At 37.6% G+C, this 20,845-nt stretch overlaps 1 protein-coding gene across 1 annotated transcript in view; it reads left to right on the forward strand.

Moving 5' to 3' along the window:
- Positions 1 to 20,845, forward strand: part of NALF1 (NALCN channel auxiliary factor 1) — a 989,305-nt gene that overhangs the window by 107,992 nt on the left and 860,468 nt on the right. The gene's annotated exons all lie outside the window — the stretch shown is intronic.

Genomic DNA, 20,845 nt, shown 5'->3' on the forward strand with positions numbered 1-20,845 from the left:
GGGTTTGAACCGCCAGCCTTCTGGTTAGCAGTCAAGTGCCTTAGGCACTATGCTACCAGAGCTCTTCTTACAGTGATATTAGAGTCACCCATATTCAGCTCTGGAAAGTGGATCATGAATAAGACAATGTTACTGAAAAGGTACTTTGGTTTGAACCTGCCTTAGTTGTTGTTGTTGTTATGTGCCGTGGAGTCAGCCCTGACTCATAGCGACCCCTCCTTGGGTTTCCGAGGCAGTATCACTACGGAAGTAGGATTGCCCAAACTTCCTTCCGAGGAGTAGCTGGTGGGTTTGAACCACCAGCCTTCTGATTTGTTGATCTTACTGACATTTAAATCTGATATTACAAGCAAAAACTGAAAGGTAAATTTTGATAAATTTCAGGAAGTAAACTTTCACATTGCCTTTCCTTTTAGTTCTTACTTTTTCACAATGTTCTCCTAATCTGTGCTCTGAGATTTTGTTTTGTGTATAACGGAAATTCAGTCACAATTAGAAAAAAATGGAATGGGAAAGACCACCCCTATTACTTAAGCTTCTTTTTCCCATTAGTCATCAGTGTTTCTTTGAGGGCCTTCTGACTGTGGCTGATGTTCACAGTGGGTGAACATATTGAAGCTAAGGTAACTGTTATGAAGGAAGTCAGGGAGACAAACAGATTTCCAACAAGCAACCAGAAGAGAAAAAAATGGAATAAAATTGCAAAAACTTACTGAAATGTATAATTTCATTAAATAAATGGGAGAGATTCCTTTAATATGGAAAAACCTAAATAAATATCACACATATTTCTTCATAAACATCAGTTGGTACAATCAGTTTTGTGGTGGTCCTTATAAAGTATTCTCCTTTGGGTGGATATCTAGGCTGCTAAAGCACTTGGGTCCCACAATACCCTTGCAAATTAGGCAATCATTATGATCCCCTTTGATAAATAAAATAAATGAGGCCTGAAGAGAACAAAGTAATTTTCCTAAATCAGACAGCCTGTTAATGAGGGAAGCCTAGAACTCATGAGATACCATTTGCTTCCTGCATAAATTATTCTTTGTACAAAGACCTACATTGAAATCATCTGCATTCATTTATCAGGAATTTACTATATAAGCACATGTAGATAATGCAGTGTAGAAAGAATAATATAAAATCTACAAGTGATTCTTTGATAGGAATGGTCTAGTGGCTCCTAGTGATTTGTGTGTGTATGTGAGAGGGAGAAAGAAAACTAGTGTTCATCAGTATTGAAAATTTTTGTATTTTTGTGTGACATTTTCGAATTTTGTTACTACTGATTTGATTTTGTCAGCTTTTGCAGTCATCTAGGTATAGGATATTATGGTATACGTTTATCCATTGTGATATTTTGTATTTCAGATGCACATACTAGATACTGAGAATAATATTTTACTACAATGCAAATTGTTTTAAGAAGCTGAATAACCAAGCTCTCATATCAATAAAATCATACTTGCATATTGAATATATTATAACTGAACTTACAAAGAGTAAGTCATGAAGGGATTAATAATAAAAGAGACTAAATATGCTATGATGTTCTTTTGGAAGTACAAGTCAGTCAGATATTTTTTATAAGTGTCAGTTGAATGGATATTTACAATTTCAAGCACATATTAAAATTTACCAAAATAGGAAATAAGATCAACCTGCCAAAAATGGTTTTAACTTTGAAAAAGAATTATAGAGTGTCTACTAGCAACGGTAATATTACTTATATGAAAGATTTTGAAACAAAAGATATGAAGCAGAGTGTCTATGAGCCAGGAGTTTTTAAGCACATGCCATTGATCTGTTGCATTTAATTCCTGGGGTTAAAAAAGAGGTGTTTAAAAAAAAAAAATCATGATTTTCTATTTTTTATAGTTGGTTGAAAGCGTATAAGGAAAATAAAATGTAGACCTTTCTGTTCCACTGGAAACATCATAATGGTAAAAGTGACTTTCATGATAAATATTCTGAAAGTACATTTCAAATTTTCTCATCTACTTGATAGACTGAATCAAACACACATAAAGACAATTTTGCTCTGCTAACACTATGTTACAGTTTGACATCATATTTAATGATAAATAGGAATCTGTTGATTTTTAAAACTCACAAAATTATATATTCTTATCATTTCCCAGTTTTGTGAAGCAACATTAAGACATGAACATATTATAATTGACTTTGTGAAAAAAAAAATCTTTTATGTCTCAAGTCATCCCTTTTTTATGTTTCTCTTACATAATTTCTTCAATTTGTTCTAGAGTGTTTTAACATTGCAGAATTTTAAAATGTTTACAAATAGTAAAACAGATATGTTTTCTTTTTCCGTTTTACTCAAATTAAAAGGGCTAATATTTAAGCTCATCATCACTGACTACATTAATGAAACACCCAAAGGCATATTTTAAGCTATTGGTAACAGAACCTAGCAACAAAGTAGACCATTTCGTATCAGAAACTAGGTCATCTCTCTGCAAATGCATGCACCTTCCCATCTACTCCTTTTCTCTCCAGGTCACTTTTAGATTTATATGCTTAGTTCAAAATACCTGCAATCTGAAACTCCTGCAAGAGGGATGGGCTTCCTGATCCGTATGTTGCTTCCTGTTTCTTTCTGTTTTCACAAAATCTTATTTAGAACAATGAATAATAGTAAAAAATTATTTAAAGGCAATCAAGCTCTGTTCTTTCTTTCTTTTTTACATCTATGATATTTGGGCTGAACTTTTAATCTGGTGTACTATTTTTTTTTCTATTATTTTGTGATCAGCAGACCTATATATTTCAGGCATCTGAGCCGAAGAAGCCACAGGAAATTAAACTGAAAATCTAACACAGATAGGAGTTAGAGGCACCAATATATAGTTGCTATCAATTCATTAAAAAGATACTTGCAAAATGATTATTGAAGGCTTCCAAAAACTGTAGCAATACTTGACTTGTATACAAATTTACTCCTGTGATTACTAATTTTGAGGATTAGTTACAGAAGGGATCAAATAAAGCATAGCCATCTCTTCACTTAATGCTTATTTACTCATGGATTATAATTTATAAAGATTGAACTATGCATTTTTATTCTTTGTGGAAATAAAGATAGAATCAGAACATAGATATATTCTGCTGTCTATTCAAGCTCTTTCCATCTTTTTTCTCTTTGTAAGGACAAAAAATGATGATAGAGAATAAATGTTTATTTTTATAATTTAATGACTGAAATGATCTTGGACATCTTAAAATATTATGTGTCTTCCATAAAGCATAGAGCAATGTATTAAATAATGCAAAGGAAAATAATGTTTGAAATGGCAAATATTAATGGCATAGGTAGGTTTTGACTTACCTGAGGGGGAAATCAATGATTGTGTATACACATTTAAGAAGATTGCATATGATATAGAAGAATAAACTCTCAGAAATCTTTAAAAATTATTCTGTAACTTATAGAATTTACTTAGAGTATACTGTAGTTAATACCATAAAAAAATGTCACACAACTGGACTAATAGGAACATGAATGAAGGATAATTTTGTTTTCTAAACATATTTCAATTACTGTTTTTAGTTGCCTGATTTAAGGGTGATCATTTTATAAGGCAGTTGTTTAGGGTAATCAACCAAGGTCAGTGATGTATTTCGTGATTTAAATTGTAAATCATATCTTTTCTCCTTGTATGTTATTGTATTCAATTCCATTATTCCTTTAAATATAATTTGAAGCAAAAGAATTGTGGTTAAATATAAAAGATATGATATCTTATTTCTTTATATTGACATTTTCATGTTTTCTTTTTACTTATTTTTTGTTCAAAGCAGCAACTACTGCATATAAATATTTTGTAGACAACTAACCAAACAACTTATCAATCAGATTTGAGATACTGTGTACTATACCTCATTTTTTTTATTGTAAACTCAATGCTTGAAGTTATAGTATGCACATATCATTGTATTTTTAAATAGCTGATATGTACATTCATAGTGCTCTCATATTGAGAACATAACACAGTACAAACATTTTCTTCTGTCTTGAAAAATAATATATTCCATTCAATTTTTGTGTCAAGTGTCCTCTCCTTGTGAGGTTTTGTGTTAGATTCTGAGGGTCCAACAGTGGAAAAGCTGAACTTGCTACTTTCCTCATGGAGCTTCTGGACTAGTGGTGGGCATTCTGCTGCAGTGTGCTAAAGAGTGTGTGTATTGGAGTTATATGAAACATGGAAGAAAGTGACAATAGGATCTTGTCAAACTTTTTATCTTTGCCTGTCCACATCTAGAGTGGTGTCTGGAGTATAACTGATGCTAAATGAATTTTTAAATGAATGGCTAAAGATTATGCCAAACAGAAGCACCAACATGTACAGAAGTCCAGAAGACAGGGTTGTGATGATTTGGTCCTCAGTCCTAAAGAGGAATGAGGAGGACATGGTCAAAAGCTTTTCCAAAGGATAACCAGAAGGTTGGTGGTTCAAACCCACTAGCTACCTTGTGGAAGAAAGATGGGAGAATCTATTTCCATAAAGATTTACTTCCTGGGAAACTCAGTGGGGTCACTATGAGTCGGAATCGACTCAATGGCAGTGGGTTTTTTGTTTTTTTTTTCTCCCTCACAATTGTAACTTCGGGCAGAGGGAGAAGTCAATGACACTATTAATTTTCTATTCTAAGAAATACACTCAGATTAGAATCAAGGAAAACTAATTAAAACATTTTTAAAATAATGGAGGGCAAGGAAAATTTGAATTTTGTTTCATATCTGAATCAGTGACTTCAGGAGGAAGATGTTCATATGGGAGACATACTAAGTGGTCCCCCCACCCAAGAAAGCAATTGTGGGAAATATAAAGCTGATCCCATTCCTTAATATAAACAATTTATGCATCTGCCTTTGCGTATTTGGTCAGTGGCTCCTGTAGTCTGAGTTTTTGAGTTGAATTCTGTGGTTTTAGCTGTATACTTATAGTAGTTTCTCCATATTTAAGAGTAAAGAAGATCAAAAGACTATGGCCTGAATAATAACCCCCAATCAATTTAGAAAGGCTTAATGCCATTCTCACCATAAGGAAGCTAGTCCATCTTTAAAATGAGCTCCAAAAGCAAAGAGAGACCATTACTTATTAGTAAACTGTGTTGCAGTGTCCAGTAGAAGTGAGATAAGTGAATGGATGGATACTTAATTGTTGTTGTTGTTGTTAGGTGCCGCCGAGTCAGCTCCAACTCATAGCGACTCTATGTACAACAGAACAAAACACCACCCGGTCCTACGCCACCCTCACAGTCCTTGCTATACCTGAGCCCATTGTTGCACCCACTGTGTCAATCCATTCCATTGAGGTCCTTCTCCTTTTTCATTGACTCTCTACTTTACCACGCATGATATCCTTATCCTTCTCCAGAGAATGGTCCCTCTGACAACATGTCCAAAGTAGGTGAGATGAAGTCTGGTCATTCTTGCTTCCAAGGAGCATTCTGGCTGCACTTCTTCCAGGAAAGATCTGTTCTTCTGGTAGTCCATGGTACTTTCAGTATTCTTTGCCAACACCACAACCCAAAAGCATCAACTCTTCTTTGGTCTTCCATATAAGGTGGAGGGTCAATGACAAAGGAGATAGTCTTTAGTGCGATGGGTTGACACAGTGACTGCAATGATGGGCTCTACTATAGTAAGTACTGTGAGGCTGGCTCAGGACCGGGCAGTGTTTTGTTCTGCAATACATAGGGTCACTGTGAATCAGATACAACTTGATGGCACCTAACAACAACAACATTCATGTGAATATGAGGCAATTGAAAACACAATGGCTTGGTTTAGGTGCACCTTAGTCTTCAAAGAGACAACTTTTATTTCCAGCACTTTAAATAGGTCTTTGTCTTTTGAGGTAGATTTGCCTAGTGCAATACATTGCCATCTGATTTCTTGACTGCTGCTTCCTTTGGTGTTGATTATGGAACCAAGTGATAAGAAATCCTTGACAACATCAATTTATCTCCATTTATCATGATGCTGCTTACTGGTGCAATTGTGAGGATTTTCGTTTTCTCTATGTTGAGGTGTAATCCATACTGTAGAGTGTATTTTTTAATTTTCATCAGTAAGTGTGTCAAGTCATCTTCACTTTCAGCAAGCAAAGCTGTGTAGTCACAAATTGTTAATGAGTTTTCCTTCAATCCTGATGCCACGTTCTTCATATAGTCTGGCTTCTTGGATTATTTGCTCAGCATACAGATTGAATAAGCATGGTGAAAGGATACAAACTTGACACACTCCCTCCTTGATTTTAAATCATGCAGTATCCCCTTGTTCTGTTTGAAAGACGGATCCTGGTCTATGTACAGATTCCTCATGAGCACACTTAAGTGTTCTGGAATTCCCATTCTTCTCAATGTTATCCATAATTTCTTATGATCCAAACAATCAAGTGCTTTTGTATAGTCAATAAAACACAAGTAAACATCTTTCTGGTATTCTTTGCTTTCAGCTAAGATCCATCTGACATCAAGAATGATATCTCCCATTCCATATCATCTTCTGAATCCAGCTTACATTTCTGGAAGTTTTTTGTCAATATACTGCTGTAGCCATTTTTAAATTATCTTCAGAAAAATTTTACTTGTGTGTGATGTTAATGATGTTGTTCAGTAATTATCACACTCTGTGGGATTACCTTTCTTTGGAAAGGGTATAAATATTGATGTCTCCTAGTCAGTTGGACAGGTAGCTGTCTTCCAAGTTTCTTTGCATAGAAAAGTGAGTGCCTTCAGCGTGGCATACATTTGTTGAAACATTTCAATGGGTATGCCATCAGTTCCTGGAGCCTTGCTTTTCACCAGTTCCTTCAGTGCAGCTTTGACTTCTTCCTTCAATACCATTGCCTCTTGACCATATACATGTCCTAAAGTGGATGGATATTGCCCAGTTGTTTTGGTACAGTGACTCTGTGTATTCCTTCCATCTTCTTTTGATGTTTCCTACATCACTCAATATTTTGCCCATAAAATCTTTCAATATTTTAACTTGAAGCTTGAATTCTTTTTTCAGTTTTTTCAGCTTGAGAAATGCCAAGCATATTCTTCCCTTTCGGTTTACTAACTCCATGGTTTTGCAGATTTGATTGTAATAGTTCAATTCAATTTTTGTGTCCAATGCCTTTTCCGTTTTGGGTTTTGTGGTAGGTGCTGGATGACCCAGTCCTTCTTCCAAATCTGTCTTAGTCTAGAAACTCCGCTGAAACCTGTCCACCATGGGTGGTCCTACTGGTATTTGAATCACTGATGAGGCCTCTAGCCTCACAACAACACGCAAGCCATCACAGTGTGACAAACTGACAGAAGAGTGGTGGAATCCTTAGTTAGTAGAAAGCAATTAATATCTTTCCAAAGTGGTTCCACTTGCATATTGTCTGTGTGAGTACAATCCCATACAGAAAATAAAAACAAGCTACTGGATCTAAATTTTCTTTATGTTAGTGCATTCCTGACTGAGTAGTTATTGTGTATACAGGAGAGAACAAAGAAAAGATGTTTAGCAGAAGTCAGAGAAAGTATGAAAGGGGTGAAAGAAATTAAAAAAAAAAAAAAAAAAATTGGAGGGAGAACACACATAACACACACACACACACACACACACACACAACTAAACAAATGTTAGCCACATCTGAAACAAATCCTCTTTAGTATACATTAGTTGCACAGAACATTGTGTTTAGGGTACTTTTATCTAAGTTCATGGGCTCACTCTCCTTTCCTGTTTGTATCAAAGATATAATACTTTAAGACACATTCTGAGTTTGAAGGATGTCAGTGATATATTGAAAATATTTCTCCGTGGTGAAATTTTACATTTTTTGAAACAAAGGACTGAGTGTGATCCTTCATCACTGTTCCCAAAGTCAGTAAGGCTTAAATTTCAAATTCTTTAATTTTTTCTTCCTGATGAATTAGCAACAAGCTCTCATGGCATAGTGAAAGATATTTGGCTGCTAACAAGAAGGTCTGCAGTTCAAACCCACAAGCTGCTCCATAGGAGGAAGATGAGGCAATCTGCTTCCGTAATGATTTGCAGCCTTGGGAACCCAGTGGGGGTCGCTATGAGTCAGAATTGACTCAATGGCAGAGGGTTGCTCATTTACCAAGGTCTGTTAAATCCTCTTCGGTATGTCCCTTTCTGTATATTACTAATTGGCTCAGCCTTCGTTTTGTTAGGTCCTGTTCAGTTGGCTCTGACTCAGAGCAACCTTATGTATAACTGAACAAAGTATAACCTGATCCCACACCATCCTCACAGTTGTTGCTGTTTGTTTTAGGCACTATGCAAATCTGTCTCATTTAGGGTTTCCTCTTTCACTGACTCTCTACATTAACACGCATGATGTCCTTCTCCATTAATTAGTCCTTCCTATTGATGTATCTAAAGTAAGTAAGACATATTCTCATGTTCCTTGCTTCAAAGGGACATTCTCTCTGTACTTCCTTTAACACTGATTTGTTTGTTCTTATGGCCATCCATGGTATATTCAATATTTTTCACCAACATCACAATTCAAATGTGTCATTTCTTGGTCTTCCTTTCTCATTGCCCAGCTTTTAAATGCATAGGGCCATAAGTTGGGTCAGGTGCACCTTATTCATCAAAGTGACATATTTGCTTTTTCAGATTTCAAAGTTTTTCTGTTTGTTTGTTTGTTTGTTTGCCACAGATCTGCCTGATGTAATATGTCATTTGATTTCTTGACTGCTGCTTCCACAGGAATTGATTATTCTCCAAGTAGAATTAATTTCTTCCCCGTTAATGCCTCAACCTTAGATTAGACCTTATTTCATCACACACCATCCAAATCTACAATAATCAACTCCTTGCCAAAATTAAGGAGCTCTGGTGGCATAGTGGATAAGGCACTTGACTGCTAACTGGAAGGTGAACAGTTCAAACCCACTGGCTGCTCCATGGAAGGAAGACTGGGCAGTCTACTTCCATAAAGATTTACTGCCTCAGAAACCCAGTGTAGGGTCACTATGAGTTAGAAATGACTTGATGGCAGTAAGTTTGATTTTTTTTAGTTCATGCCTAAATTATACTCTCCACTGCTTCTTGCTTTAAAGAATATAAAAGAAACACTGAAACAATTTTCACCCAATCAGAAATCAGGAAACTGCAACTGTTAGAAAGAGTGTCATAAGCTTCTAAAAGGCAAATGTGGTCACAAAGACCAGAGTGGAATGACTAGCTACATTCACAACCTCAGGTTAAAACACATTGTTTTGAGGGGAGAAATCTTGGTGCTTGAGATTTAGGAAGCTTCTTGATTGTGTATCAGAAAACATTAATTGAGCCTACTTAGGAAGGCAAGGGACAACCCTCAGGTGGCAGGTGGCAGTGGCAGGGAGCAGTGGCAGACAGGACTGGCAGGAACAGGAGGGGGTAGCCCAGGAAGTGATTGGAGTGGTTGGAACAGCTAAGGGAGAAAAACTTGTCTGTCGGTTTGTCGTACTGTGGTGGCTTGCATGTTGCTGTGAGGCTGGAGGCTGTGCCAGCAGGGGTGCCCATGGTGGACTGGTTTCAGTGAAGCTTCCAGATTGAGACAGACTCAGAAGAAGGAAGAGGCCATCCACTTCTCAAAGAATTAGCCAGTGAAAACCTTATGTGTAGAAACACTGTCTGATATATTACCGGAAGATTTTATGAATAGCCCTGGAACATTGTCTGATACAGTGCCAGAAGATGAGCCCCTCAGGTCGGAAGGCACTCAAAATATGACTGGGAAAGAGCTGCCTCATCAGAGTAGAGCCTACCTTAATGATATAGATAAAGTAGAGCTTTTGAGACCTCCATTTGCTGAAGTGGCATGACTCAATATGGGAAGAAATAGCTGCAAACATCTATTGACAATTGGAACATGAAATGTATGAAGTATGAATCTAGGGAAATTGATAGTTGCCAAAAATGAAATGGAGCACATTAAGATTGATATCCTAGGCTTTAGTGAGCTGAAAGAGAATGGTTTTGGCCATTTTGAATCAGATAATCATGATCTACTAAGCTGGGAATGACAAATTGAAGAGGAATGTCATGACAATCATTGTCATAAAGAGTGTTACAAGATCTATGCTGAAGTACAATGCTGTCAAGGATAGAATAATATTCATATGCCTACAAGGAAAGCCAGTTAATACTACTATTACCAAAATTTATGCACCAACCACCAAAGCCAATGATGAGGACATTGAAGATTTTTACCAACTTCTACAGTCTGAAATTGACCAAAGACACAATCAAGATGTGCTGATTATCACTGGTGAATGGAAGGCAAAAGTTGGAAACAAAGAAGAATCACTGGTAGTTGGAAAATTTGGCCTTGGAGATAGAAATAATGGTGGAGATCCCATGATAGAATTTTGCAAGACCAACAACTTATTCATTGCAAATACATTTTTTCAACAACACAAATGGCAGCTATACATGTGGAGTTTGCCAGATGGAGTACACAGGAAACAGATTGACTACATCTGTGGCAAGAGGCAATGGAAAAGCTCAATATCTTCAGCCAAAACCAGACCAGGAGCTGATGGTGGAACCAACCATCAATTGCACATTTGCAAGTTCAAGTTGAAGTTGAAGACATTTAAAACAAGTCCACAAGATCCAAAATATGACCTTGATTATATGCTTCCTGAATTTAGAAGCCATCTAGAGAATAGATTTGATGCATTGAACACCAATGCCTGAAAACCAGAGGAATTGTGGGTTGACCTCAAGAAATTAACCATGAAGAAAGCAAAAGGTCATTAAAAAGACAGAAAAGGAAGAAGAGACCAAAATGGATGTCAGAAGAGACTCTGAAATTTGCCTTTGAGCAGAGAGTTTGCTAAAGCAAATGTAGGAAATGACAAAATAAAGAGCTAAACAGAAGATTTCAAAGAGAAACTCAAGAAGACAAAGTAATTTATTATAATGAAATATGCAAAGACATGGAGTTGGAAAGCCAAAAGAGAAGAAAATGCTCGACATTTCTCAAGCTGAAACAACTGAAGAGGAAATTTAAGCCTCAAGTTGCAATATTAAAAGACTGTATGGACAATACATTGAATGATGCAGGAAACATCAAAAGAAGACGGAAGGAATACATAGTCACTGTACCAAAAAAGAATTGGTTGATTTTCATCCATTTTATGAAGTGGTATATGATCAAGAACCAGTAATACTGAAGGAAGAAGTCAAAGCTGCACTGAGGAAGGTGGTGAAAAACAAGGCTCCAGGAATTGACGAGATACCCACTGAGATGTTTCAACAAACGGATGCCTCACTAGAGGCTCTCACTTGGCTATGCCAAGAGATTTAGAAGACAACTACCTGGCCAACTGAGTAGAAAACATCCATATGTGTGTACCCATTCCAAAGAAAGGTGATCCCACAGAATGTGGAAATTATTGAATGATATCATGAATATCATACACAAGTAAAATCTTACTGAAGACAATTCAAAAATGGTTACAACAGTGTATTGACAGAGAACTTCCAGAAATGAAACCTGGATTCAGAAGAGGACATGAAATAAGGGATACCATTCTTGATGTCAGATGGATATTGACTGAAAGCCAAGAATACCAGAAAGATGTTTACTTGTGTTTTATTTACTAGGCAAAGGCATTTGATTGTGTGAATCACAACAACTTATGGATAGCATTGGGAATTCCAAAACACTCAATTGTGCTCATGAGGAACTTGTACACAGACCAGGAGGCGGTTGTTCAAACAGAACAAGGGGACATTGAATGGTTTAAAATCAAGGAGGGAGTGTGTCAGGGTTGTATTCTTTCACCATACATATTCAATCTGTATGTTGAGCAAATAATCCAGGAAGCTGGACTATATGAAGAAGAACGTGGTATCAGGACTGGAGGAAGACTCATTAGCAACCTGTATTATGCATGCAACACAACTTTGCTCACAGAAAGTGAGGATGACTTGAAACATTTACTGATGAAGATTGAAGACTACAGACTGCAGTATGGATTATACCTCAATATAAAGAAAACAAAAATGCTCACAATGGGACCAATCGGCAGCATCATGATAAATGAAGAAAAGATGGAAGTTGTCAAAGACTTCATATTACTTGGTTCTACAATCAACAACAATGAAAGCAGCAGTCAGCACATCAGCCATTGTATAGCATTGGCCAAATCTGCTGCAGTGGGGCTCTTTGAGGTACTGAAGAGCAAAGATGTTTCCTTGAAGACTAAGATGTGCTTGACACAAGCCATAGTATTTTCAATCACCTTATACGCATGTGAGAGCTAGACAATGAAAAAGGAAGACCAAAGAAGAGTCAATGCTTTTGAGTTGTGGTGTTGGGGAAGAATGCAATCAGTACCATGGACTGCTAAAAGAACAAACAGGTCTGTCTTAGAAGAAGTGCAGCCGGAATGCTCCTTGGAAGCGAGAATGGCCAGACTTTGTCTCACCTACTTTGGTCATGTTTTAAGAAGAGACCATTCCCTGGAGAAGGATACCATGCTTGGCAAAGTGGAGGGACAACAAAAAAAGGGGAAGACCCTCAATAAGATGAATTGACACAATGGCTTGAACAATGGACTCAGGTACAGCAAAGATCATAGGGCTGGCACAGGACTGGACAGTGTACATGAGGTCACTATGAGTCAGAGATGACTCAATGGCACCTAACAACAACAACAACAATTATATGACCAGCTCCACAGTTCATGGAAAGGAGACTGCATTAAGAGCATCAGGAGCCAGTGCTGAAACTGGGATGTGCTGTATTCATTTCTGTATCCCTGGATAAGGCACTTTCCCTCTGTGGGTCTATCCTGAGGGCTAAGCTAACATTGATGCAAGTGCCTGATATATAATCGTGCCTATTAAGTTCTTGTTTTTTTATTAAGGATTTATTAAATTTGTTATTTTGGGATTACTTGTTTTTAGTTGGTTTAACAAATAAAACCATAAACACAAAACCCTAACATTTTTATAACTTTTATAAGGGAACTTTTAGTTCAAAGGATTGAAACTTTGTCCAGAGAAGACTATCACTGCAGCACTGGAAATCATTATAAAAATTATGAACAGAAAAAGTATAACAAAGTGCAAACAAATGTGGTGTTTTGAAAATACATATGAAGGTGATGAAATATTTTCACTAAATATTTGTTTATGGGTATTACCCCATGTGGTGCAGTGAATTACTTGATTTGACTCTTCTAGCCATGATCTTTGTTAGCCCCATCAAATCATTAGGTGGCACTATAAAAATGTGAGGCGCTTGTGGCCCACCAGGGGGATTAGATAGCTTACTAATATAGTAAGTAAGGTGCATGGCAACCTTGTGGGGGTGGAGCCATGAAAATAAGGTATATGGAACCCTAACATGGGGATTGTTCAGTTTTCCCATCTCGCTAGACATAATATGAGCCATTCCAGAGGTGGAAAGTGAGATATCACTATAATCAAGAAAGAGCAGCCTGGAGTGATGTGTGCCCTGGGACCTAAGATCCCTGAACTGAACTTTCTTGATCCAGGAGAGAGAGAGAACTGTAATATTTTGCTGTGTTGATGAGACATGGCAAAATACAGCAACAGAGAAACCCTAGCAGTACAGGAAGTAGACATGACAGACCATCATGAAAAAGAAAAATGGGCTTTTCAGCCTATGGACCAGGAAAGCTGAGTGCCATTGGGTAGGAGACTTGCTGGCAGAGTGGGTGCTTCTCTGGGCTCCAATTGGCACAGTTAGAAGAGCTTTGTTACACAGTGCCTAAGGCATTTGACTGCTAACCAGAAGACTGGCAGTTCAAACCCACCTGCCACTCCTCGGAAGGAAGGTTGGGCAATCTACTTCTGTAGTGATACACCTCGGAAACCCAAGAAGGGGTCACTATGAGTCAGGGCCAACTTGACGGCAGTGGGTTGGTGGATGTAACACTTGCCTGAGCACAGCAGAGGCCAGACCAATGGTCTGAGGGCCAGAGAAGAGCAAGCTTGTGGCACAGCTGAGAAGAAGCTGTCCTGATTGGAGAACTGTATCCTGACTTGTTTCTGATGGTGAATTGTGACCTGTTACTGCTAACCAGAAGGCTGGCGGTTCAAACCCACCAGGCACTCCTCAGAAGGAAGATAGGACAATGTACTTCCGTAATGATACTGCCTCGGAAACCCAAAGAGGGGTCGCTGAGTCAGGTCCAACGACACACAACAACAACAACAACACTTCCCTAATAAAACCTAGAGTCATGAGCATTGTCTGTGAGTTATATGTGGCCATTGCAATGAATTATCAAAACCAACAGAGAAGCCAAAGTGCTGTGAGAGGGATGGTTGATGTCACAATTGGTAAAAACATTGGAGGGTGGCAGCAAGTCTGACCCCTACATCATTGGAACCAGCCTTGGGCTGTTGATGTTGTTCTGGATCCTTTTTCTGTCTCATGAAGTTAGAGGAGGCCAGGCAACAGCACCCCTATGCCCTTTTTACACCCTGAATACTTTAAAGACATTTTAAAAGGCTATCTCAATTAGGTCTTAAAACACTAATTTTACTCACATAAAGTTGTTGATTGGGAGCTCTGGTAGCATAGTGGCTAAGGCACTTGACTGCTAACCAGAAGACTGGCGATTCAAATCCACCAGCCACTCCTCGGAAGGAAGGTTGGGCAATCCTACTTCCGTAGTGATACTGCCTCGGAAACCCAAGGAGGGGTCGCTATGAGTCGGGGCCGACTCCACGGCAAATAACAACAACAACAACAACAAAGTTGTTGATTACTTTAGAGCTTATTAGTAGTTCCTGTAAATCAACTAGAATTCTGAGAGAAAAATTTACCAAGTTGTGTTAAATTTAGAATTTTGATGTAAATAAACTGTTACAATTTCCTCTTGAATTCATAGCAACAAGACCCATAAATCAGATCCAGGGCCCCCTGATTCTCTGAGCTGTTAATTTGCTTATTTCATTTAGTAATGAAATACTAAATCTTCCTTCTTTTAATCTGAGAAAACAAGAGCCATTTCTCTCACATCTGCAATGACTTTGCCATAGAATAGCACAATGTTGTAACAGAGAAGATGCTAACTAACTGCATGTATGAATGAATGAAAGTGCCCTGGTGGCACAGTGCTTAAGTGCTTGGCTGCAAACCAAAATGTCAAGAGTTTGTACCAACCTGCAGCTCCACAGGGGAATAGAAAGATGTGAAATCAACTTCGGCAAAGATTACAGTCTTGGAGCCCCAGAGGACAAATCTGTTCTGTCTTTTAGGATTGATAAGCATTGTAATTGACTCAACAGCAATGGGTACAGGTATGAATGAATTACATCAAAGTTGAGATTTTCTGGGCAGTTCATGTTACTCCATGTGGGGATCTTGCTATTACTCTGTAAAGGAGTTTCTTGGACATTCACCAACTATTAATTTGACCTCAATTTTCCACCAGAATTTTTTTTATTTTTGGTTTCTTTAAGCACATGATAATCCTCAATTTTAAAGCCTAGCAGTTGAACAAATACTCCATCTAGCAATGAGAATACTACAAAATAAGTATTTGCCTTTTTATTCTCTCCAGCACATTTAGCAACTTTTCTTTTTTTCTTTGGTGGGGGGTAACTGGAGAACTTTATTTTAAAGTTCAAATAAACAAAATATATCAAGGAAATTACTGAAAAACAAAAATAGAGAAAGGAGGCTAGACCTAAACCATTTGCTGTGGACTTGATTCACATTCATGGTGACCCCATGTGTCAGAGTAGACCGTGCTTCATAAGTGATTTTGTTTTGTTTTGTTTTGACTTTTATTGTGATGAAAATATACACAATAAGACACATTTGACAACATAACAATCTCCACATTTACAGCTCAGGAACATTGATGGCAGTTTTCATTTTGTGCCACCATTGTTGCTATCCTTTTCAAAAATGTTCTGCTACCATTAACATAAACTCAATGCCCCACAAACAAAAGCTTCCTCTTTCCCCTACTTCCCACCTCTGGAACCACTAATAATCATATATACATATATATATTTTTTTTTTCCAACTTATCTAGGAATTTTCCCTCTCCTCCCCTCTCATCCCTGGTAAACAACAAAGAAACTTTCTTTTCATGTATAAACCTTTCCTTGACTTTTTACAATAGCAGACTACTACAATATTTGTCTTTCTGGGATTCACTTATTTCACTCAGCATAATGTCCTTGAAGTCCACCCACATTGTACAGTGTTTCACAGACTCTACATTGTTTTTTAAAGTTGCATAGTATTCCACTGTGTGTATGTGTCATAATTTGTTAATCCATTCCTCAGGCTATGGGCACTTAGATTGTTTCCCTCCCTTTACTATTGTGATCAGTGCTGCGATGAACTTGAGTGTGCATATATCTATTTTTGTCCTGCCTTTCACTTCTTTAGGATATATACCTAATAATGACATTGCTGCGTCAGATGGTATTTCTATTTCCAACTTTTTAAGGCATTGCTGTACTGATTTCCAAGGTGGTTGTATCATTTTACATTCCCTCCAGCAGTGTACGAGAGTCCTGTTCTCTGTAAATCCTCAGTAGCATTTGCTATTTTCTGTCCTGTTGAACTTTTCTGTTGATGCAAGGGTGAGATAGTATCTCATGTTTGTTTTGATTTGCATATCTCTAATGGCTAATGATCGTGAACATTTCTTCATGTTTGTTGGCTGCCTGAATATCTTCTTTGGTGAAGTGCCTGTTCATGTCTTCTGCCCATTTTTTAATTGGATTATTTTTCTTTTTGATGTTTAGGTGTTGGAGTTTTCTATAACTTTTAGAGTTAAGTTTTTTGACTCATATGTCATTACTGAATATTTTGTCCCATTCTGTAGGTTCTCTTTTCACTATTTTGGAGACATCTTCTGATGCAAATAGGAAATTCATTTTTAGAAGGTCCCAATCATCTAGTTTATCTTCTGGTGTTTGTGCATCTTGGGTTATTCTTAATAGTTTATTTATGCCACAAATTAGGGCCCCTAAATTTTCCCCTATTTTTTTCTTTGATGAAGTTAATAGTTTTAGGCTTCACATATAAGTCTTTGATCCATCTGGAGTGAGTTATTTTGTATGGTGTAAGGTATGGATCTTGTTCCATTTTTCTGCAAATGGATATCAAGTTTTGCCAGCACCATTTGTGAAAGAGACTATCTCATCCCCATTTAATGGATTTCAGCCCTCTGTCAAAGATCAGCTGATCATCAGTTGATGGATCTGTTATTGGGCTCTCAATTCTGTTCCACTGGTCTATGTGTCTGTCATTGTACCAGTACCAGGCTGTTTTGACAATGGTGGCTGTATAGTAGATTTTGAGATCTGGGAGTGTGAGACCTCCAACTTTGTTCTTCTTCTTCAGTAGTGTTTTCTTATCCAAGGTCTCTTTCTTTTCTGTATAAAATTGTTGTTGTTAGGTGCCATCAAGTGGTCTCTGACTCATAACAATCCTATGTACAACAAAATGAAACACTGCCCGGTCCTGTGCCAGCCCTACAATCCCTGCTATACTTGAACCTATCATTGCAGCCATTGTGTCAATCCATTTCTTTAAGGGCCTTCCTCTTTTTCAGTAAAGCTCCATTTTACCAACCATGATATCCCTCTCCAGAGATTGGTCCCTTCTGACAACATGACCAAAGTAGGTCAGATGAAGTCTGGCCATTTTCACTTCCAAGGAGCATTGCAGCTGCACTTTGTCCAGGACAGATTTGTTAGTTCTTTTGTCAGTCCATGGTACTTTCAGTATTCTTCACTAACACCATAACTCAAAAGCATCAACTCTTCTTCAGTCTTCCTTATTCATTGTCCAGCTCTCACATGCATATATTTTGATTGAAAATATCATGGCTTGGGTTAGTTGCACCTTCGTCTTCAAAGAGACATCTTTGCTCTTCAGCACTTTAAAAAGGTCTTTTTCAGCAGATTTGCCAAGTGCAATACGTCATCTGATGTCTTGACTGGTGCTTCCATTGATGTTGATTGTGGAACCAACTAATATGAAATCTTTGACATTGTCAGTCTTTCCTCCATTTATCATGATGCTGCTTATTGGTCCAGTTGTAAGGATTTTCATTTTCTTTATGATGAGGTGTAATTCATACTGCAGACTGTGGTCTTCAGTCTTCATCAGTAAGTGCTTCAAGCCATCTTCACTTTCAGGATGTAATGTTGTGTAGTCATATCACAGGTTGTTAATGAATCTTCCTTCAATCCTGATGCTGCATTCTTCTTCACGTAGCCCAGCTTCTTGGGTTATTTGCTTAGCATACAGACTAGATAAGTATAGTGAATGGATACAACCCTGATGCATTCCCTTCTTGATTTTAAACCATGCAGTATCCCCTTGTTCTGTTTGAAGGACACCCTCCTGGTCTATGCATAGGTTCCTCATGAGCATAATTAAGTGTTCTGGAATTCCTATTCTTCTCAATGTTATCCATAATTTATTATGATCAGTACAATCAAATGTTTTTGCATAGTCAAGACATAAGTAAACATTGTCCTGGTACTCTTTGCTTTGAGCCAAGATTTATCTGACATAAGCAATGATATCCCTCATTCCACATCCTCTTCTGAATCCAGCTTACATTTCTGGAAGTTCTCTGTCAATATACTGCTGCAACCGTTTTTGAAATATCTTCTGTAAGATTTTACTTGTGTATGATATTAATGATATTGTTCAATAATTTCCACATTCTGTGGGACCACCTTTCTTTGCAGTGGATACAAATATGGATCTCTTTCAGCCAGTTGGCCAGGTAACTGTCTTCCAAATTTCTTGGCATAGAAAAGTTAGTGCCTCCAGTGTGACATCTGTTTGTTGAAACATATCAATGGATATTCTGTAAATTCCTGGAGCCTTGTTTTTCACCAATTGCTTCAATGCAGCATCAACTTCTTCCTTAAATACCATTAGGTCTTCATCATTTGCCAATTCCTGAAATGAATGAACATCAACCAGTTCTTTCTGGTACAGTGAGTCTGTCTGTTCCTTCCACCTTCTTTTGATGTTTACTGCATCATTCAATATTTTGCCCAATATTTCAACATTTCAACTCAAGGCTTGAATTTCCTCTGCAGTTCTTTCAGCTTGAAAAATCCTGAGCATGTTTTTTGCTTTTAGTTTTCTAACTCCAGATTTTTCATGTTTCATTATAATAATTGACTTTGTCTTCTCTAGCTGCTCTTTGGAATCTATTCAGCTCTTTTATCTTGTCATTTCTTCCATTTGCTTTAGCTAATCTCCCTTCAAGGACAAATTTCAGAGTCTCTTCTGACATCTGTTTTGGTCTTTTGTTTCTCTTTTGGCTTTTTAATGACCTTTTGCTTTCTTCGTGGATGATGTTCTTGATGTCTTCCCATAGTTCCTCTGGTTTCCGGTCATTGGTGTTCAGTGTACCAAATTTGTTCTTCAAATGGTCTCTAAATTCAGAAGGGATATAATCAAGGTCATATTTTGGCTTTCGTGGACTTTTTCTTAATTGTCTTCAACTTCAGGTTGAACTTGCATATGAGCAGTTGATGGCCTGTTCTACAATCAGCTCCTGGCCTTGTTTTGGCTAAAGATATTGAGCTTTTCCTTTGCCTCCTGCCACAGATTTGGTCAATCTGATTCCTGTGTATTCCATCTGGCAAAGTCCACATGTATAGCCACCATTTGTGTTGTTGAAAAAAGCTATTTGCAATGAATAAGTCATTGGTCTTGTAAAATTCTATCATGTGGTTTCCAGTGTTATTACTGTCACCAAGGCCAAATTTTCCAACTACCGGTGGTTCTTCTTTGTTTCCAACTTTTGCATTCCAGTAACCAGTGATAATTAACACCAGCCTCTTGGTCTATGTAAAGGGTCCTCATGAATTTTCCTTGTAGGTGTATGGATATTATCATATCACTGACAGCATTGTACTTCAGGATAGATCTTGGAATATTCTTTGTGATGATCAATGCCACACCATTCCTCTTCAATTTGTCATTCCTGGCATAGTAAATCATATGGTTGTCTGATTCAAAATGGCCAAAACTAGTCCATTTTTCAGCTCACTAGTGCCTAGAATATTGATCTTCATGTGTTCTATTTCATTTTTGACAACATCCAATTTTCCTAGATTTATACTTCATACATTCCATGTTTTGATTATTAATGGATGTTTGCAGCTGTTTCTTCTCATTTTGAGTCATTCCACATCAGCAAATAGAGGTCCTGAAAGCTTTACTCCATCCACATCATTAAGATCAGCTTTACTCTGAGGAGGCCGCTCTTTCCTAGTCGTATTTTGAGTGCCTTCTGACCTGAGGGGCTCATCTTCCAACAATATATCAGGCAATGTTTCAGAGCTATTTATAGTTTTCCAGTAATATATCTGACAGTGTTTCACTGCTACTCATAAGGTTGGCACTGGCCAATTCTTTGAGAAATGGATGGCCTCCTCCTTCTTCCAAGTCTGTCTTATCTGGAAGATCTACTGAGTCCTGTCTACCATGAGTGACCCTGCTGGTATTTGATAGCCTCCAGCCTCACAGCAACACGCAAGCCACCACTATATGACAAACTAACAGTCGATTGGTGGCATATAAAATTAGTGATTGGTTTTTCCATTTCCTTAAAAATGTTGATCGGTCTGGATAGGGATTACACTGAATGTCTAGATTGCTTTGGGTAACTAACAGTGTTCCATCCCCTATCCCTGAGCATTGTGCACTCTTCCATTTATGTAGATCCCATAGTTTCTTGAGGTAGTGTTTTGTAGTTTTCTTTGTATCAGTCTTTTGTGTTCCTTGTAAGATTTATTCCCAAGTATCTTATCTTTTTGGTAGCT

The sequence above is a fragment of the Orycteropus afer genome, unplaced genomic scaffold (assembly GCF_000298275.1).
Source record: "Orycteropus afer afer isolate SDZICR_OR568_19922 unplaced genomic scaffold, OryAfe1.0 scaffold00055, whole genome shotgun sequence".
NCBI classification, from domain to species: domain Eukaryota; kingdom Metazoa; phylum Chordata; class Mammalia; order Tubulidentata; family Orycteropodidae; genus Orycteropus; species Orycteropus afer.